Source organism: Scyliorhinus canicula, chromosome 9, assembly GCF_902713615.1.
Source record: "Scyliorhinus canicula chromosome 9, sScyCan1.1, whole genome shotgun sequence".
Taxonomy (NCBI): domain Eukaryota; kingdom Metazoa; phylum Chordata; class Chondrichthyes; order Carcharhiniformes; family Scyliorhinidae; genus Scyliorhinus; species Scyliorhinus canicula.
The window spans coordinates 168,380,664-168,397,391 of record NC_052154.1 but is presented as its reverse complement, the minus strand read 5'-3'; the positions used below and the strand labels follow the sequence as shown (position 1 = coordinate 168,397,391).

Genomic DNA, 16,728 nt, shown 5'->3' with positions numbered 1-16,728 from the left:
GGATTAAGAGTTACAGTGTTTGGGCGGGAAAGTGGAGCTGAGTCCACAAAAGATCAGCCATGATCTCATTAAATGACGGAACAGGCTCGAGGGGCCAGATGGCCTACTCCTGCTCCTAGTTATTATGTATGCTTCACCCGATGCCTGTGTCTATGTATTTACATTGTGTATTTATGTAAGCCCTATGTTTTTTCATGTATGGAACTGAGCTGCACGCAGAACAATCCTTTTCAATGTTCCTTGGTACATAGAACATAGAACATAGAACAGTACAGCACAGAACAGGACCTTCGGCCCTCAATGTTGTGCCGAGCCATGATCACCCTACTCAAACCCACGTATCCACCCTATACCCATAACCCAACAACCCCCCCTTAACCTTTTTTTAGGACACTAAGGGCAATTTAGCATGGCCAATCCACCTAACCCGCACATCTTTGGACTGTGGGAGGAAACTGGAGCACCCGGAGGAAACCCACGCACACAGGGGGAGGACGTGCAGACTCCACACAGACTGTGACCCAGCCGGGAATCGAACCTGGGACCCTGGAGCTGTGAAGCATTTATGCTAACCACCATGCTACCCTGCTGCCCGGGACACATGACAATTGGTACACATGACAATTAATCAAAAGCAAAATCTAATCCAATTCAATTTGAGAGCAGGTTGAAGAGATTGAGAATGACGTGGCCACAGCATGATTTGTAATTAGCATTAGGATTCAAATTCAGTACATTGGCAGATATTGAGCTAGCATATGCCAGAAAGATGGATAACCATGTTCTAGCCTGTTAGGATGTCGGCAGTGAAGGTTTGTGGACAAGTCAGAGAGCATTGAAGAAGTTCAGTCTAGGAGCACAGAAAGCTAATGGGCAGGATTCTCCCTTACCCGGCAGGGCAGGGGCACCTGGCGAGACTGAGTGGCGTGAACCACTCCGGCGTCGGGCCGCCCTAAAGGTGCGGAATCCTCTGCACCTTCAGGGGTCAGGCCGGCACCAGAGTGGTTTGCGCGCCGCTGGCCGGCGTGGAAGGCCTTTGGCGCCGCGCCAGCCAGTGCCGAAGGGACTCTGCCGCGGACCCGCGCATGCGCAGGAGCGTCAGCGGCTGCTGACATCAGCCCCGCGCATGCGCAGGGGGGGTTCACCATCGTGTAGGCTTACACGGCCGGCGCGTAGGAAAAGAGTGCCCCGATTGGCACAGGCCCGCCCGCAGATCGGTGGGCCCCGATCGCGGGCCAGACCACTGTGGGCGCACCTCCTGGGGCCAGATCACCCCGCGCATCTCCCAGTCTCCGGAGCCCGCCCGCGCCGCCAGGTCCCGCCGGTAAGGGACTTGGTCCAATTTACACCAGCGGGACCGGCATAGAACGAGCGGGACTTCAGCCCATCGCGTGTCGGAGAATTGACCCGACCTGGCCGGTGGGGGGGGGGGCGCGTGCTGTGAGCGGCCGGCGACCGGCGCGATTCCTGCCCCCGCCAAATCTCTGGCGCCGGAGAATTCGGTGGGGGTGGGATTCACGCTGCCCCCCCGGGGATTCTCCGACCCGGCGGGAGGTCGGAGAATCCCGCCTATTAAGTAAGGGTTCTGCAAGTGATGAATAGGGGCTGGTTTAGAACAGGGCTAAATAGCTGGCTTTTACAAGCAGACCAAGGCAGGCCAGCAGCGCGGGTTCAATTCTTGTACCAGCTTCCCCCGAACAGGGGCCGGAATGTGGCGACTAGGGGCTTTTCACAGTAACTTCATTTGAAGCCTACTTGTGACAATAAGCGATTTTCATTTAATTTCCTATTGTAAGGTAAGTAAAAGCAAACAATAATCTAACTACAGAAGTAAGTGGTATTGAGGGATAGATGGGTTGAATAAGTCACAGCCCCCTTTAGAAAACAGGGTCAAGAGAGCAGTGGTGGAACTTAAAATCAATGGCATCAAATCTCCACATTTTAATTGAAAAAAACTCTGACTTATCGAATGACTTAATAAGTCAAGTTCTATTTTTATTACATTGGGTTATGATATTTTTACCTGTGGCTTGGGAATAAATGTTATTATTCTGTCCGTTTTTCCATCAAAATTTGTAGCTTTTCTCATTTGTGTAATCAGCAATGTTTGGCCAATAGGGCAAAGCCTTGACTGCCCAGAAAATACGTCTGAAAGCAAAAGTTATCAAGATAGGATGAATTTCCACCTTGATTACAGATTTTAACAAAGTACCAACCGTTACTATCTCACACAAATGATCTTATTTAAATATTCTTTAAAAAGGAAAAATAAAATACAGTAACACTGTATAAATGCAAAAACTATAGATTGTAATAAGATATCTGTTCTGCTAACGAGCAGAACTGGCACTTATTTATGTCTCTGTGTTTAAACGCTTGTGCACATGTAAAATTTGGGGAAGAGAAATGGTTTTGTCTTGCTCGATAAATGTTATTTATTGAAGCAGTCAAATTTCTGACTATAAAGAGGTTCCTCCTCTCCCTCACTATTCATCTTGGCATTGCTGTCAAACTCAGACCTTCAGCTGAGACAGAAGAAAAGACCCCTGCTGAAGCACCCTGGGGCACTTATCACTTTGAATGATGGACCTGGCACTTGGAGCTTAACCTGTTTTTTTTATTATCTTGAGATGGTGCATTCGAAATTCTGTAGACCCAACTAATAAAGGATGTTGCTATGGCGATTGGAACTTTTTTCCAGGCTGTGTCAGGTATGAATAATGTGTGAACCTGTAGGAATCTGGTGGGGATATTGCCACTATGCTGATGTGCATTGCGCTATTCAAACAGAACTCAGAAAATCAACTGAAATCTGACGAACAGTAAAGACAGTAACTGTAAAGCTAATATATTTTCTTCCTCCGTAAAACATGAGGTGACTTGAAGCAAAAATATAATTTATGTCGGAAAGCATTCACAATGTCTGTCATTTTTTGTGTGTGAACAATCATACTTCCTGTTGCTGTAGTGTGAACCCAGCACTGTATTAGAACCATGTATCTCACCAAGAACCGCTGAAGTGCTACAAAAACGATCCCCTTCCACCCCACGTTTGCGATTTTGGAAGACTTATGGGACTAGTGAAGTACACATTCATACAGAACATTGAGTGGTAGTAACAGTGTTGTTAATTATTTGGTGCTGTGTGGACCTCTACCCAGTCATACTCAGGAATAGAGCTGTGTTGGCATCCTCTTTACACTCATTTTTAAGAGCTCACTCCTTTACCTTCTGCAGGGGCTGCCATCACCTTTGCGCCATTATATAAATGGCAGTATTACTGTTTATAATTATACTTTATTTATAAGGTGGAGTTCGAACAATGCTGCATCACCAAATGGCAAACATCGCTAAATGGAACACATTGTTAATCAGTATCAACTGCTAACCCCCAATAGTAGAATTCTTGTAAATATTTGTAAAATTGCTTCAAATTTCACATTAATGTGCAAAGAAAACTGCCTTTTGCTAATTCACTGTGCTGCACTTAATGTCAATCCTTTATATTTAGAGACGTTTATTGCGTGTTTTTAATTGCTATGGTATAAAATTATTTTCTTTGTACTCTTATTTGAATTTTATTGCAGTTGGATATGTTTGTGCCAAAGCGATTTGCACTTCAGATTGCAAAAAACACACATGTTAAACAGCCACGAATCTGCGGTGTGTAAAACGAGGATTGTGTTTGTTTTGTTAGTTGGACTTCTCAGTTGGCTCTGTTTCTCACAGTCTGTCCTGCTGTGCCATTCACTAAAGTTTTACGGTGTCACAATTTACTTTTGATGCCATTTGTCCTGAGTGCTTTTCCAGTAAATCCAAAAGTACAGAGCATTGTGCTTCTCAGATAAAGGAAGAGGTTATATCTTGATCATCACTTGGCGTAAACTCAATTGGTAATTGGAGTTGGACCATATCTGCTTAGACCAGCCCAATATTTCTGCTCCATACTTGATACTTGTTGTAGTGCCTTCACGCTTTGTGCTAGGAAGGTAATTATGGAGATGAAATTGTTTTCTGGCAATAGCGCAAAATGGCAATAGTGAATTTGCACTCCACTACAATGAAAATTAAATCAACTGAGGACTTATATAGTCTGCCAACCCACTACTGCTCAAGACCACTTTCATCCCAGTACCTTGTTGAGAGAAACCCTTCAAGTCACTGAAGGGTTATACTCTTAAGATTGCTCATTGTTATAACCTGCCTGCTTCCCACTGGCTGGGGACTAATGGCAATCCCACAATCCTTTGGGAGTATGAGCTTCCCCAATGAGGGGGGTGGAGAAATCATAGCAGATTCCCTACATAAATAAAGCTGGCCAGTTTGGAACCAGGGAGAGGGAGGAGTGAGCAGCAAGGGAGCTGCTGCTGCTGCTGCTGCTGCTGCTGCTGCTGCTGCTGCTGCTGCTGCTGCTGCTGCTGCTGCTGCTGCTGCTGCTGCTGCTGCTGCTGCTGCTGCTGCCGCCGCCGCCGCCGCCGCCCGCCGCTGCCGCTGCCGCTGCCGCTGCCGCCGCCGCCGCCGCCGCTTATATATATATGTTATTGTAAATAAATGTTATTTCTTTGTATCCTTCAACTCGTGCTGGATCCTTCGTGGCCCTCACAAAACTCATCATTTCGCGAAGATTGGTATATTCTTATAGGACGATGAGATGAAAAGAGAGCATTGTTATAAATTGATTTGGTGCCATTTATGTCTTCATCTAGTGTCAATGGAAACTTTGATTAGTGAAGACCAATTCTTGATCCCCCCCCTGCCCCCGGCATTACAGTCAACAGACAGTGGATCAATGAAATGTAAATTCAGTGAGAATTTTGGTATGGCCAGCATGCTGCCAAATCTTATTATTAATCTTGAAGTGATTAGGGGTGTTTGTGGAGGGGGAAGCAACCCACCATTGCCCCTGTTTATGATGCTGTATTACATTATGACACAAGAATACATTTTATGTGATGTATGAATTAACAAAGGATTTCTCATTCATAAGGTACCTTTCCTTTAATAGATTAAGCAAGATTTTGGCAGTCAAAATAATGATGAGGCTAGTGATATTTGCTGTTGTTTATTATGTAAATAGTATAGCAACTTTGGACCAATATGCAAATGTTGCTATGCAAGTTACTGTTAGATTTATCAAAATGGCCTGTCTGACCATGAAAATGCTTTGCATAGGGTGAAATTGCTATATTTGCATGAAAGATGAAAACTAAACTCATCACATAAGGTTACAAGCTGTCACTTTAAGACTATATACCCTTTTAACGGCATATGTGTGAATGATTGCCAATCAACCTCGCTGGCGTTGAAAATGAACTGTTACAAACGTGTAGTCTGATTCTTCAGGTATTAATTGTTGGAGATTTCAAAAATGTCTAATTTAAAATTTTATTTACATGTTCATTTTCTGTCTCTCTCTCTCTTTCTCTCAAATGTTTATTTTCCTCACTCTGTACTTGATTTTAACATTGAACACATCCTCTCTAATTTACACTTGCTTCTCAGTTCGTTCACTGTTTATTGTCAGTCTGATTGATTAAGGAGATACACAGTTGCTTGCCTGGTTTATGGAGGACCTTGATACTCTGTTTTACTTGCTGTGCCATTATTAATTCACATTTTGTCAAACCAGTACTATGTTTGCCCATGCTATGGATATCTGTGCTGGCTGCAGGGATGCTGGTGTCATCAAATCTATGAAGCAATACCAGGCGGGATTCAGTGACTGCTTTGCGCCCGATGTGGATCTGGGCGCATTGGGTGAATCACGCGAGAGCTCCAAATTGGGTTCCTCGCTGCGCTGATTTAGAGTCACCCGACTTGCTCTGTCTGGCGCGATCTGCATATTTAAATGAACCATTGGATTCACCTGGTGTCTGGGAGTCAATGGTCGTGCCTACACCAGGGTGCTGTTTACTATTGGTCTAAACAAAGATGGACCAGGTGTAACAGCACCTCAGGCGGTCTCGTAGGCCATTAGAGACCCCCGGCTGGCCAGGGACAGCGCGGGGTAGTACCCTAGCACTCTCCTTGGCAGCTGGGCAACCTGACAGTGCCACCCTGGCACTGCTGGGGCCCCAGGGGCACTGCTAGAGTGCCAAGCTGGCAGTGCTATGGTGCCCGGATGCCAGGTTGGCACTACTAGGGTTCGGGCCCTGGTGAGGGGGTGTTCTCAGGGGTTTGACAATGTTGGGGTGGTGAACGAGGGTGGGGGTGGGGGGGTCAATAAAGTGGGGGGGGCCTGAAATGGCGGGGTGTGGGGGGGAGATCAGGGCTACCGATCAAAATGCCAGCAGGAAATCTCCCTAACTGTGGCCTCGGCAGGGAGAAACTCTACGAGGCCAAATAAAATGGCAAAGTGCAGTTGAATAACAGGATGTATCTCGGCACTGCAGCCATCGAGAAACACCTCACCAAAGAGGCCAAAAAATGGACTTTAACTTTTGTCTGCTGAACCACGTTCAGATTGACGATTGTGTCCCTATACATGGAAATGTGTGTCGGAGCCAGTCCTAATCGGAGATATGTAAACTTCAGCAAGCCAGCAGCTGTTAGAGGGCTGCTGCTCACCTGTAGAAGGTGATTTAAAAAAAAAGAAATTTACTTGCTGAAAGGAAGAGGTGCACCATTGTTTGTGCTAAAATTTGCAGCCAATGTGGAAAGGTTTCTTGAAACTATTGAACTAAATGGAGAACAAAGGAAGGTCTTGTAGAAACCATCTGTTCATACACTTGGTCATCTCCAGATAAGGCATCCACAGTGGACTGCTACATGATGAATGCATAATGAATGTTCTCTAGGTAACATGTTAGAGAATATCAGTTCTGTGCTCAGAAACCACCTGAACATTTATATGTTGATAACCCTTCCAGTTCATTTCTGCATTATGGTTGATGTGGAACCTACCTGAGGAATAGGTTTTTGTGAAATTATCATCAAGTAGCACAACTGGAATATCCAAGGGGTTTCCTTTTTTAAAAAATGTGCTTTATTCCAAACGTGTAAAACATCAACAAATAAAAAATACACACTAGAATCACAGCCCACAGTTCGTACATTTTTCCCTTTTTATTGCCCCCGCCGCCCACCCCCTGCAATGAACAGTTCCTCAAACTTCGACATGAACAACCCCCACCTCATCTCGAAGCCCTCCGCTGACCCTCTCAACTCAAACTTAAACTTCTCCAACTAGAGAAAGTCATAAAGCGAGGCCACCATCCACTGTGGCGTATCTGACCTCCAGTTTAACAGGATCCTTCACCAGACAGATGGAGAGGCGAAGCCCTCTAGAACAGTGATTCTCAAACTATCTGATGTGGCGGACCGGCAGTTTTTTTTTTTCAATGTGCCAGGGACCGGCAGTCTCCCGTGGCGTTGAATATCACTACTGTCTCTTTCTTTTCTGGAAACACTCCAAGTACCGGCAGACGATGGCTCGCGTACCGGCACCGGTACGCGTACCACACTTTGAGTAGCACTGGTCTAGAAGCTCCAGCACTTCCAATATCCCAAAAATCGGCACCATTGGGTCCGGCTTGACCTCCATCCCAATAATCTTAGAGAGCATCCCAAACACCACTTCGCAGTATCTCTCCAGCTTGTCGCAATACCAGAACATAGGCGCATGATTTGCTGGTCCCGCTCACACTTCCCGCACCCACCGTTCACCCCATGGAAGAATCCACTCATCCTCACCCGTGTCATATGTACCCTGTGCACCTCCTTAAACTGAATCAAGCTCATCCTCACGCAGGAGGAGGTTGAGTTCACCTTCCACATCGCCTTGCACACAGTCCCCAACATATCCCCCCCCCCCCCCAACTCCTCCTCCTCAAGATTGTTCTTGATCCTCACCACCTGCACCCCACCCTGCTCCCCGAACCACCCGTATATATCTCCAATCCTACCCTCTCCCAACTCCCCTGGGAGCAGCAGTTGCTCCAATAAAGTGTACTCCGGCAACCTGGGAAACGCACTCCACTCTTTCCGGGCAAAGTCCCTCACCTGCATATATCTAAGCTCACCGCCCCCCCGGTAACTAAAACCTCTCCCGCAACTCATCCAAACCCACAAACTTCCCTTCCGAGTACAATTCCCTAACCCTTTCCAGTCCCGCCTCCCTCCATTTCCCATCCATCCCATCCATGTCCCCTGGCTTGAACTTGTGGTTCCCACACAGTGGCGTCAACACCGACATCTCCTCCAACTTAAAATGTCTCCTCAGCTGATTTCACATCTTGACCGTCGACTGCACCACCAGGCTCCCTGTATACTTCCCCAGAGCTAATAGCAGCAGAGCGGTCACCGCGGCCCTCAGACTGGATGCCCTGCAGGACTCCTCCTCCATCTTGAACCACACCGCCCCCTCTTCTCCCCCACCATCGCTTCAACGTTTCCACATTTGCTGGCTAATAATAGTGCCGCAGGTTCGTAAACACCCAAGGGGATTCCTAGCGTTGTAACTTTATGAGCCGTAACTTACTATGCAGAAGCAATTGCCAACCTGCCGAGAAGTTCTTAGCTAACAACCAAAGGCTTAAGCAGGGTTGCACATGTCACAAAGTGCAAAATATTAAACCGAGAGAAGTTGGTCAATGCTAATTGACAAAAAAACAACAGTCCAGCAACAACTACTAAAAAGAAAATAACCTGGCTTGAAGCCTGGCAAGACAGGCCGATTGACCCCTCAGTTGTCCATTTTATTTGGGTGGAATATCAACCAAAAGCCACAAGGAACCATGGGCGGAATTCTCTGACCCCCCCCGCAGGGTCGAAGAATCGCCTGGGGCCGGCGAAATCCCGCCCCCGCCGTGGCCGGAAATCTCCACCACCTGTGAATCGACGGGAGCGGGAATCGCGCCGTGCCGATCAGCGTGCCCCCCGCAGCAATTCTCTGGCCCGCGATGGGCCGAAGTCCTGCCGCTGACAGGCCTTTCCCGCCGACGTGGTTTCAACCACCTCTAGTGGCGGCGGGATTGGCGGCGCGAGCGGGGCCCCGAGATCCTGGGGGGGGGGGGGGCGCGGGGCGATCGGACCCCGGAGGATACCCCCACGGTGGCCTGGCCCACGGGCCAGTGCCGTGGGGGCACTCTTTTTCTTCCGCCGCCACCACGGCCTCCACCATGGCGGAGCTGGAAGAAACGCCCCCACCGCGCATGCGCCGGTGGTGACGTCAGCGGCCGCACCGGGCGACGGGCGTCAAAGGCCTTTGGCGCCGGTTTTAGTGGCAGTCGGCGTGGCGCCAACCACTCCGGAGCGGGCCTAGCCCCTAAAGGTGCGGAGAATTCCGCACCTTTGGGGAGCCCCGACGCCAGAGTGGTTGGCGCTACGCCGGGACCCCCCGCCCCGCCGGGTAGGGGAGAACTCTGCCCCTTATTTCAATAATTGTAATATTGAAATATGGGTTCCATTTGCCTGCAAGATGTCTACTTTTGCTTCCCAAAAATTGTGTTTGAAAAATTTAACGCATGATGTGGTGTGACCAAAGCTTTGAGCCATGCCTGCAAGAACATGGGGGCACAGTCTCAGGATAAGCAGTTGATGATTGAGGACTGAGATGAGGAAACATTCCTTCATTCAAAGGGTTGTGAGGTTTTCGAATTCAAAAATTGAAGAGATTCTTAGATGTTCCATTGGTGACTATATCTCTTCTTGGGCAGTCCCTCAGTGTCAAGGGTGACTTGCTTCCGCTGATGGAAGGTGGGTTCTGCGGTGGCTGAGAAGTCCAATCCTGGATCCGGACACTCTGCCACAGGTTTGGCAGGTGGGTGGGTGGGATGCTCTGGATTCTGTGCTCACCTTCCACTGTTGACTATATTTAAGACTGGGAGGGAGACAAAGGGCCCAATCAAATGGCCTTGTCGCGCCCGACCCGGGACGGGAAGGGGCTGTTAAAACTCGCGAGAGGGACCTCTGTCGGTGGCCACGTAGTGAGTTGTCGCGCATTTGGTGCCTCCTGTTTGAGACAGAATTGGCTGGTCCTTGTTACCCGTTCATGGGGTTATGTGCTGGTACAAAGTATGGGAACAGCTAGAGCTAAGGATTCTCTTCAGGTGGTCATGTCTCAGCCCGATCAAACAAGGAGTACAACTGTAAAGGGGCAACAGTCAGACCTGGAGCTTTTGAGAAGTGCGATGGAAAGAAAGATAGCGGCGAGCTCTGTGGAATTGTTGCCCGGTCAGTGGTCCACGGGACAGTTGGTAGAGTTTTTGAAAGCTAATTCCAGCAGTAAAGGCTGGAGGGCTCAGAAGACCTGGTTGCGGTGGCTTACCCGATTCGGGCAGTCATTGAGAGAGTGGAACAGAGGTTGGAGGCACATAGTGCGTTGCTCCAAAAAGTGGAAGAGTCGGTTGTGGACCATGAGGATTGGTTGGCCTTGTTGGAGACAGAGATTACGCTGGTGGTGGCGGGCCAAAGGAAACTGAGGGAGAAAGTGGACGATTTGGAGAATCGGTGGAGGAGGCAGAATCTCTGGATTGTGGGATTGCAAAAAAGGCATTTAGAGTATGCAGGCCACTTATGTAGAGAACATGCTTGGGAAGCTAATAGGGAAGGGCGATTGGGCGCACAGATCGCTGAGGCGGTGGGTGAAGGAGACAAACTGCATCTGGGAAGGGAATGTAATTTGGATCTACCAGGATCTGGGTGCAGAGCTGGTAAAGTTCCGGGCTGGGTTTAACAGGGTTAAAGGGCTCCTGTTCAAGGAAGGAGTGACGTTTGGGCTGTACCCAGCCCGGTTGTGGGTCACGTGCCAGGGCTAGGCGTTCTACATGGACACACTGGAGGAGGCGAGTAGGTTTTTGCGAGACATTAGACTTGGGAACTTGTAAGAACTTTAGACAATGAAGATACCAGTGGAGGAGTATTGGCTTTCTTTGATTGGGTTGAATGTTGCATCATGTTGTATATTATGTGGGTTATTGGGGCTGTGGGTATAAGTGGGAAGGTGGAGGAGCGGGTGGGAGGGATTGGGGGGGTTTGGGGTAAGGCAGTTTCCTCGAGTGGGGGCCACCATGCTATCGGATAGGCTAGTTAACGGGAGTGAACTGGGTGATAGATCTGTTGCGGGGGGGTGGTCTTTGTTTTCTTTTTCTTGTTCTTTGTTGGGGATGGTGGGGGGGGGGGGCGGGGAAGGGGTGAGTTGCTGACATGGACGAAGTGGATGTGCTTAAGGGGTGATGGTGGTGGACATCTTAGGGATGCCCGAGAGGTGTGTGGGCCATGGACTTGAGGGAGCTGGTTGAAGCGGGGATATGGCTGTCCGGAGGGAAAGGGGTGCCGGCACCTCCCGATACAAATGATTTCTTGGAATGTTCGGGGATTAAATGGGCCGGTTAAGAGGTCGCACATGTTCACGCATTTGAGGAGTCTGAAGGCAGACATTCTGTTTTTGCAAGAGAGTCATTTGAAGGTGTGGATTGGACAAGGCTGAGGAAGGGGTGGGTGGAACAGGTATTTCATTCGGGGCTGGATATGAAGACGAGGGGGGTGGCAGTGTTGGTTAATAAGGGGGTGTCCTTTGCGGTGGGGAGCACAGTGGCGGACCCTGGCAATATATTTGTGATGGTGTGCTGGGAGATTGGAGGGAGCTCCCATGGCACTGGCGAACATTTATGCCCCAAATTGTGACGATGTGGAATTTATGAGGTGAGTCGTGGCAAAGATCCCAGGCCTGGACACACACCGGCTGATCACCAGGGGGAGGGGACAGGTTCCCAGCGGAGTTTAATTAGATGTTTGGGTCGGAGCTGGGGCCCGTACTAGTGGACATGTACTTGATGGGGAGAGGCGAGCTTCCTATCTCACTCATTTTAAAGAACAATAAAGACCCTGAACAGTGTGGGTCGCACCGCACGATATCATTGTTGATTGTGCTGGCAGTGCAGTTGGAGAATTGTATGCTGGGGGTGATAGGGGAAGAGCAGATGAGGTTCGTGAAGGGGCGGCAGCTATCAGCCAATGTTCAGAGGTTGTTGAATGTGATAATGATGCCCTTATCTGGCTGGGAGGTGGAGATGTTTGTGTCTATGGATGTGGAGAAGGTGTTTGACCATGAGGAGTGGCCATACCTATTTGAGGTGCTGAGGCAGTTTAGGTTTAAGCAGGGGTTTGTTGACTGTGTAAGATTGTTATACAGGGCTCCTAAGGCAAGTGTGCGGACCAATCGTGTCAATTCGGATTATTTTGGGTTGCACCAGAGGCCAATGCTTTGCTCTTTGCTCTAACGATTGAACCATTGGCAATGGCCCTTAGGGCTTCAAGGGGGTGGCGGAAAATTGAGGGGGGTGTTGGATTAAGGGCAGCACGGTAGCACAGTGGTTATCACAATTGCTTCACAGCTCCAGGGTCCCAGGTTTGATTCCCAGCTTGGGTCACTGTCTGTGCGGAGTCTGCACGTTCTCCCCGCGCCTGCGTGGGTTTCCTCCGGGTGCTCCGGTTTTCTCCCACAGTCCAAAGAAGTGCAGGTTAGGTGGATTGGCCATGATAAATTGCCCTTAGTGTCCAGAAAATGTTGCGTGGGGTTACTGGGTTGCAGGGACATGTTGGAGATGCGTGCTTGGGTTGGGTGTTCTTTCCGAGGGCCGGTACAGACTCAATGGGCCGAAAGGCCTCCTTCTGCACTGTAAATTCTATGATGATTCTATGATCACCAAGTTTCTTCATACGCTGATGACCTCTTGTTCTATATTGCAAACCTGTTTGAAAGTTTGGACAGGATTATGGGGAACTTGGGGGAGTTCAGTCATTTTTCAGGGTATCCTCAATATGGGGAAAAGCGAAGTATTCCTAATTAATGCCCAGGGATAGGAAGTTGCCATTTCGGTTGGTAGGGGTGGGCTTTTAGTATCTTGGGATACATGTGGTACAGAGCTGGGCCCAGCTGCACAAGTTGAATCTAGAAAAACTGGTGGAGGAAATGAAGGAGGACCTTAGGAGGTGGGATTTGTTGCCTTTGCCGTTGGCTGGAAGGGTCTGGATGGTAAAGATGACAGTGCTCTCAAAGTTTTTGTTCATGTTTAAGAATCACTCGATTTTCGTGCCTAAGTCTTTTTTAGCAGGGTGAATAAAATAATACTGGGGTTGATGCGGGCGGGAAAGGTTCCCCGGATCAAGAGGGTATTTATGGAAAGGATTGGTTGGGGGGTGGGGGGGGGGGGGGGGGGGGGGGGGGGGGGGTTGCCACTGCCATAGCTGAACATAGCTGTGGTTCGGAAGTGGGCGGTGGAGGAGAGGTCGGTGTTGGGATGGATGGAGGCGGCTTCGTCTGAAGGGACCAGTTTGAGAGCGCTTCTTCCGTTCTCTCTGGCCAGGTATTCACGGGCTTTGTGGCGTTATCAGCGTTAGGGGTGTGGAATCAATGTCGGCAGCACTGTAGGATGGAAGACATGTCCCTGTGGGCACCACTTTGTGGCAACCACAAGTTTGTCCAACAGGGCTGGATTTTAGTTTCGGGGATGGGGCAGTTGGGGATAGAGTATTTTCTAGACCTGTTTGTGGGGGTAAGTTTGCCTAATTGGAGGAGCTTGAGGAGGTGTACTTGCTGCTGAAGGGGAATGGGTTCAGATACCTGCAGGCGAGGGATTTTTTGAGGAAGGAGTTGAGTTCGTTACCATGGCTTCTGCCTCCAATGCGACAGGGCAAGCTTCTGTCTGAAGATGAGATAGGACAGGGCAAGGTAACAGATATATACGGGGAGCTGATGGAGAGGGAGAGCGCTCCAGTGGAGGCGATTCGGTGCAAATGGGAGGATGAGTTGGCAGGGGCAGTGCAAGCTGGGGTGTGCAGTGAGCCTCAGCTGAGGATAAACTCGTTCTCGTTGTCTGCAAGACTGAGTCTCGTACAGTTAAAGGTGGTGCATAGGGCTCATATGATGGGGTCTACGATGAGCTGTTTTTCTCCAGGGCTGGAAGATAGGTGTGGGTAGTGTTCAGGGAGTCCGGTGAACCATGTCTGCAAACCAGGGTGCCGCTCTCCATGCTGCCGCTCTCCATGCTGCCATCTTCTTGGCTGGAATTAGTGTGTGTGGGGAGTGGAGTGCTAATATGTGGCTGCAGCTTGTCAGCCTCGCACGTGTCAAACCCCGACTCTGGTGAATCGGACACCATTTTTCATTGGAATTGCTCGAGTTCCACATGGCGCCGGTGCTAGCCCATTAACGACTCATGAATTGCTCCAAGGCCGGTGCCAGTTTAGTTGTTGTGGAAATCCACTAATTCAGTCTCGGCATTCTGAAACGGAGAATCCTGCTCCAAACCTTTGGGCACGGTTTAACAGGTAAAAAACAGGGTCCCAATTTAGCCATGTTTAGTGGGTTGGCCAATATCGACTCTGCTATCAAACGGGACTTTTTTTTGGGGCATGTCAACGAATTTCCCGCCAAGGCCGCACATACCTTCATTTCCTGTACTGACAAGCAAGGTGGCTGGATTCTCTGATGGCCTGTGAGACCCACCCCCAGGTGGAGACTGTTCATTAACTTCTTTAAGGGACTTTAACACATCAATTGTCGGGGGGGGTTGTCTTAGTTTGCGTTTTGGGGGGGTGACTGGGTGGAAAAGGAGGGGATGGTACGTGGGGTTAGGGACAATTATGCATGGCTGACTGTTGCTGCTGTTTGCACATTTCTGTTCTACATATATTTGAAAATACCGGTGATATTTTCCAAAACGAAATCTCCTGAGATTTGCGATGCCCTTGCTGGGCGGGGTGCGGAGTTACATATTTAAGTGAGCAGTTAGGCCCCCCCCCCCCCCCCCCCCCCCCCCCCCCCCCCACCTCCCCCCACCCCCCAGGAGAAGGCGACGATCGGATGTCTGTGCTGTTGGCCAGGCCCCCTAGTTGGTGAAACTGGATGCGGTTAGAGCGTCCCCTGCACGCTGGCCCAGGCGCACACATTGTGTGGCCTCCTGTGCCTGCCTGGGCCCCATGCCCCACCCATCCTGGTCCTCCTCCGCATCCTCCTCGAGTTACGAGGCCTGTGTTCATCCTTCTCGTCCCGCACATTGTCCTGCGTGATGCTGTGGAGAATACAGCAGGCCGCCACGATATGGGAGACTCTCCTAGCGCTATACTGGAGGGCCCCTCCAGAGCTGACCAGGCACCTGAACTGCATCTTCAGGATGCTGAAGCACAGCTCCATCACGCCCCTGGTCGTGGCCTGGGCATTGTTGCAGCAGATCTCCACGCCTGTCTGTGGCTTCCAGATAGGCTTCATCAGGCATGACCGCAGCGGATTACCTGTCGCCCAGGAGCCAACCCCTCACCTGGGGGTGCGCCTCGAAGGTATTAGGAACCGTTGAGTGTGGCAGGATGAAGGTGTTGTTCTCATTGCCCGGATATCCGGCGCATGATGCGCAGCTCATGGTCACGCACCAGCTGCATGTTCATGGAGTGGAACCCCTTTCAGTTTGTGAAGACCAGCCTGTCATGGGCCGGTGCTTGTCGGCTGACATGCATCCATCCAGTTGATCACTCCCAGGACCTGGGACATCCCAGTAATGGCAGTGAACCCCGCTGCCCGGGCATCCTGGTGGGCTCGGTCCACATTGAACTTTATATATTGTGCCGACCAGTCAGATAGGGCCCCGTGACAGTGTGAAGGCACCTGTGCAATGAGGTCTGTGAGAGTCGAGGCAGGCACTCACTCTGCGCCTGGAAGAACTTCGTGGCATAAAGGTTCAGGGTGACCGCCACCTTGACAGCCAACAGGAGCTGGAGTCCTCTCCCATACCCTCGCGGTTCCAGGTGCGCCATGATCTGGCAAATATGCAATATGAACTCCCTGCTCAGCCAGGTGGCATGCCCGGTCTGGCAAGTCCTCAAATAACAGGAGCTATCGGTACACACAAGACCTCATATGGCGCCTTTCTTCCTCCCAACTCCCCCTCCTTGTGTGACCGGCTCTCCATCCTCACTGGCTGGCTCCTGTTTCTCTGGGACAGGCTCTCTTCCACCCCCCCCCCCTCCCCCCAACCACCGGGCGATTCTATGGGCCGAGTTCGGCCGAGTGCCGCTGGCATGGGTTACGTATGGTCCTACCCGGACGGACCTCTGGCTGCGGGGGGCCATCCTGGTTGGGGGAGGGGGAGGGGGGGGGGGGGAGGGTGGGGGGGCGCCACGGTGGCCAGGCCTGCGATCGAGACCTACCGAGCAGCAGGCGGGCTAATTCTGTGAGGGCCTATGTTCCCCCGTGCCAGCCCCTGTAGGGCTCCGCCATATTGCCCGGAGGCCGGCGTGGAGACGGCAACCCACACACATGCGCAGACCCCCGCCGGCCATGGCACACATACGCGGACCCCCACTGGTCGTGGCGCGAATACGCGGACCCATGCTGGTCGTGGTGCGTCGGCTTTCGAGAGCCGGAGCAACGGACACTACTTCGACGCCGTACTAGCCCCCTAGGAAGGGGTAAATGCCTGGGCCTGGAGGCCCTTTGATGCCGGAGTGGCTCGCGCCGCTTTTGACGGCGGCATCAGAACTTGGCCACGGGATCGGAGAATCCCACCCCTTGTGTTTTGTTCAGACAGGCTCTCTATCACTGCAGCTTTGTACAATTGGGACTTCATTGCTAAATTCTGTTTAATACAGTTGTCTGGTGATTAAGAAATACGTGTTACATAGCTGAGAGGATGTCAAAGCCACAGTTCAATGAACACTTGTGACATGCGTATTTATAGTTTAATTGGTCACAGACTTTGGTCAAAACCTGCTGAGTCAGGTTAGCTGTGCCCT

The 16,728-nt window shown here is 50.4% G+C and overlaps 1 protein-coding gene across 15 annotated transcripts in view; it reads left to right on the top strand.

Annotated features, from left to right (window-relative positions):
• The window catches only part of scube2 (signal peptide, CUB domain, EGF-like 2), a 229,035-nt gene that overhangs the window by 90,470 nt on the left and 121,837 nt on the right, over positions 1–16,728 (top strand). The window contains exon 1 of one of the 15 annotated variants that reach the window (XM_038808161.1): positions 5,325–5,343. The exons of the other annotated variants lie outside the window; for them this stretch is intronic. The gene's annotated coding sequence lies outside the window, so the exon portion shown is untranslated. Of the gene's footprint in view, positions 1–5,324; positions 5,344–16,728 lie in introns of those variants that run through there. 15 annotated transcript variants of the gene reach the window in all.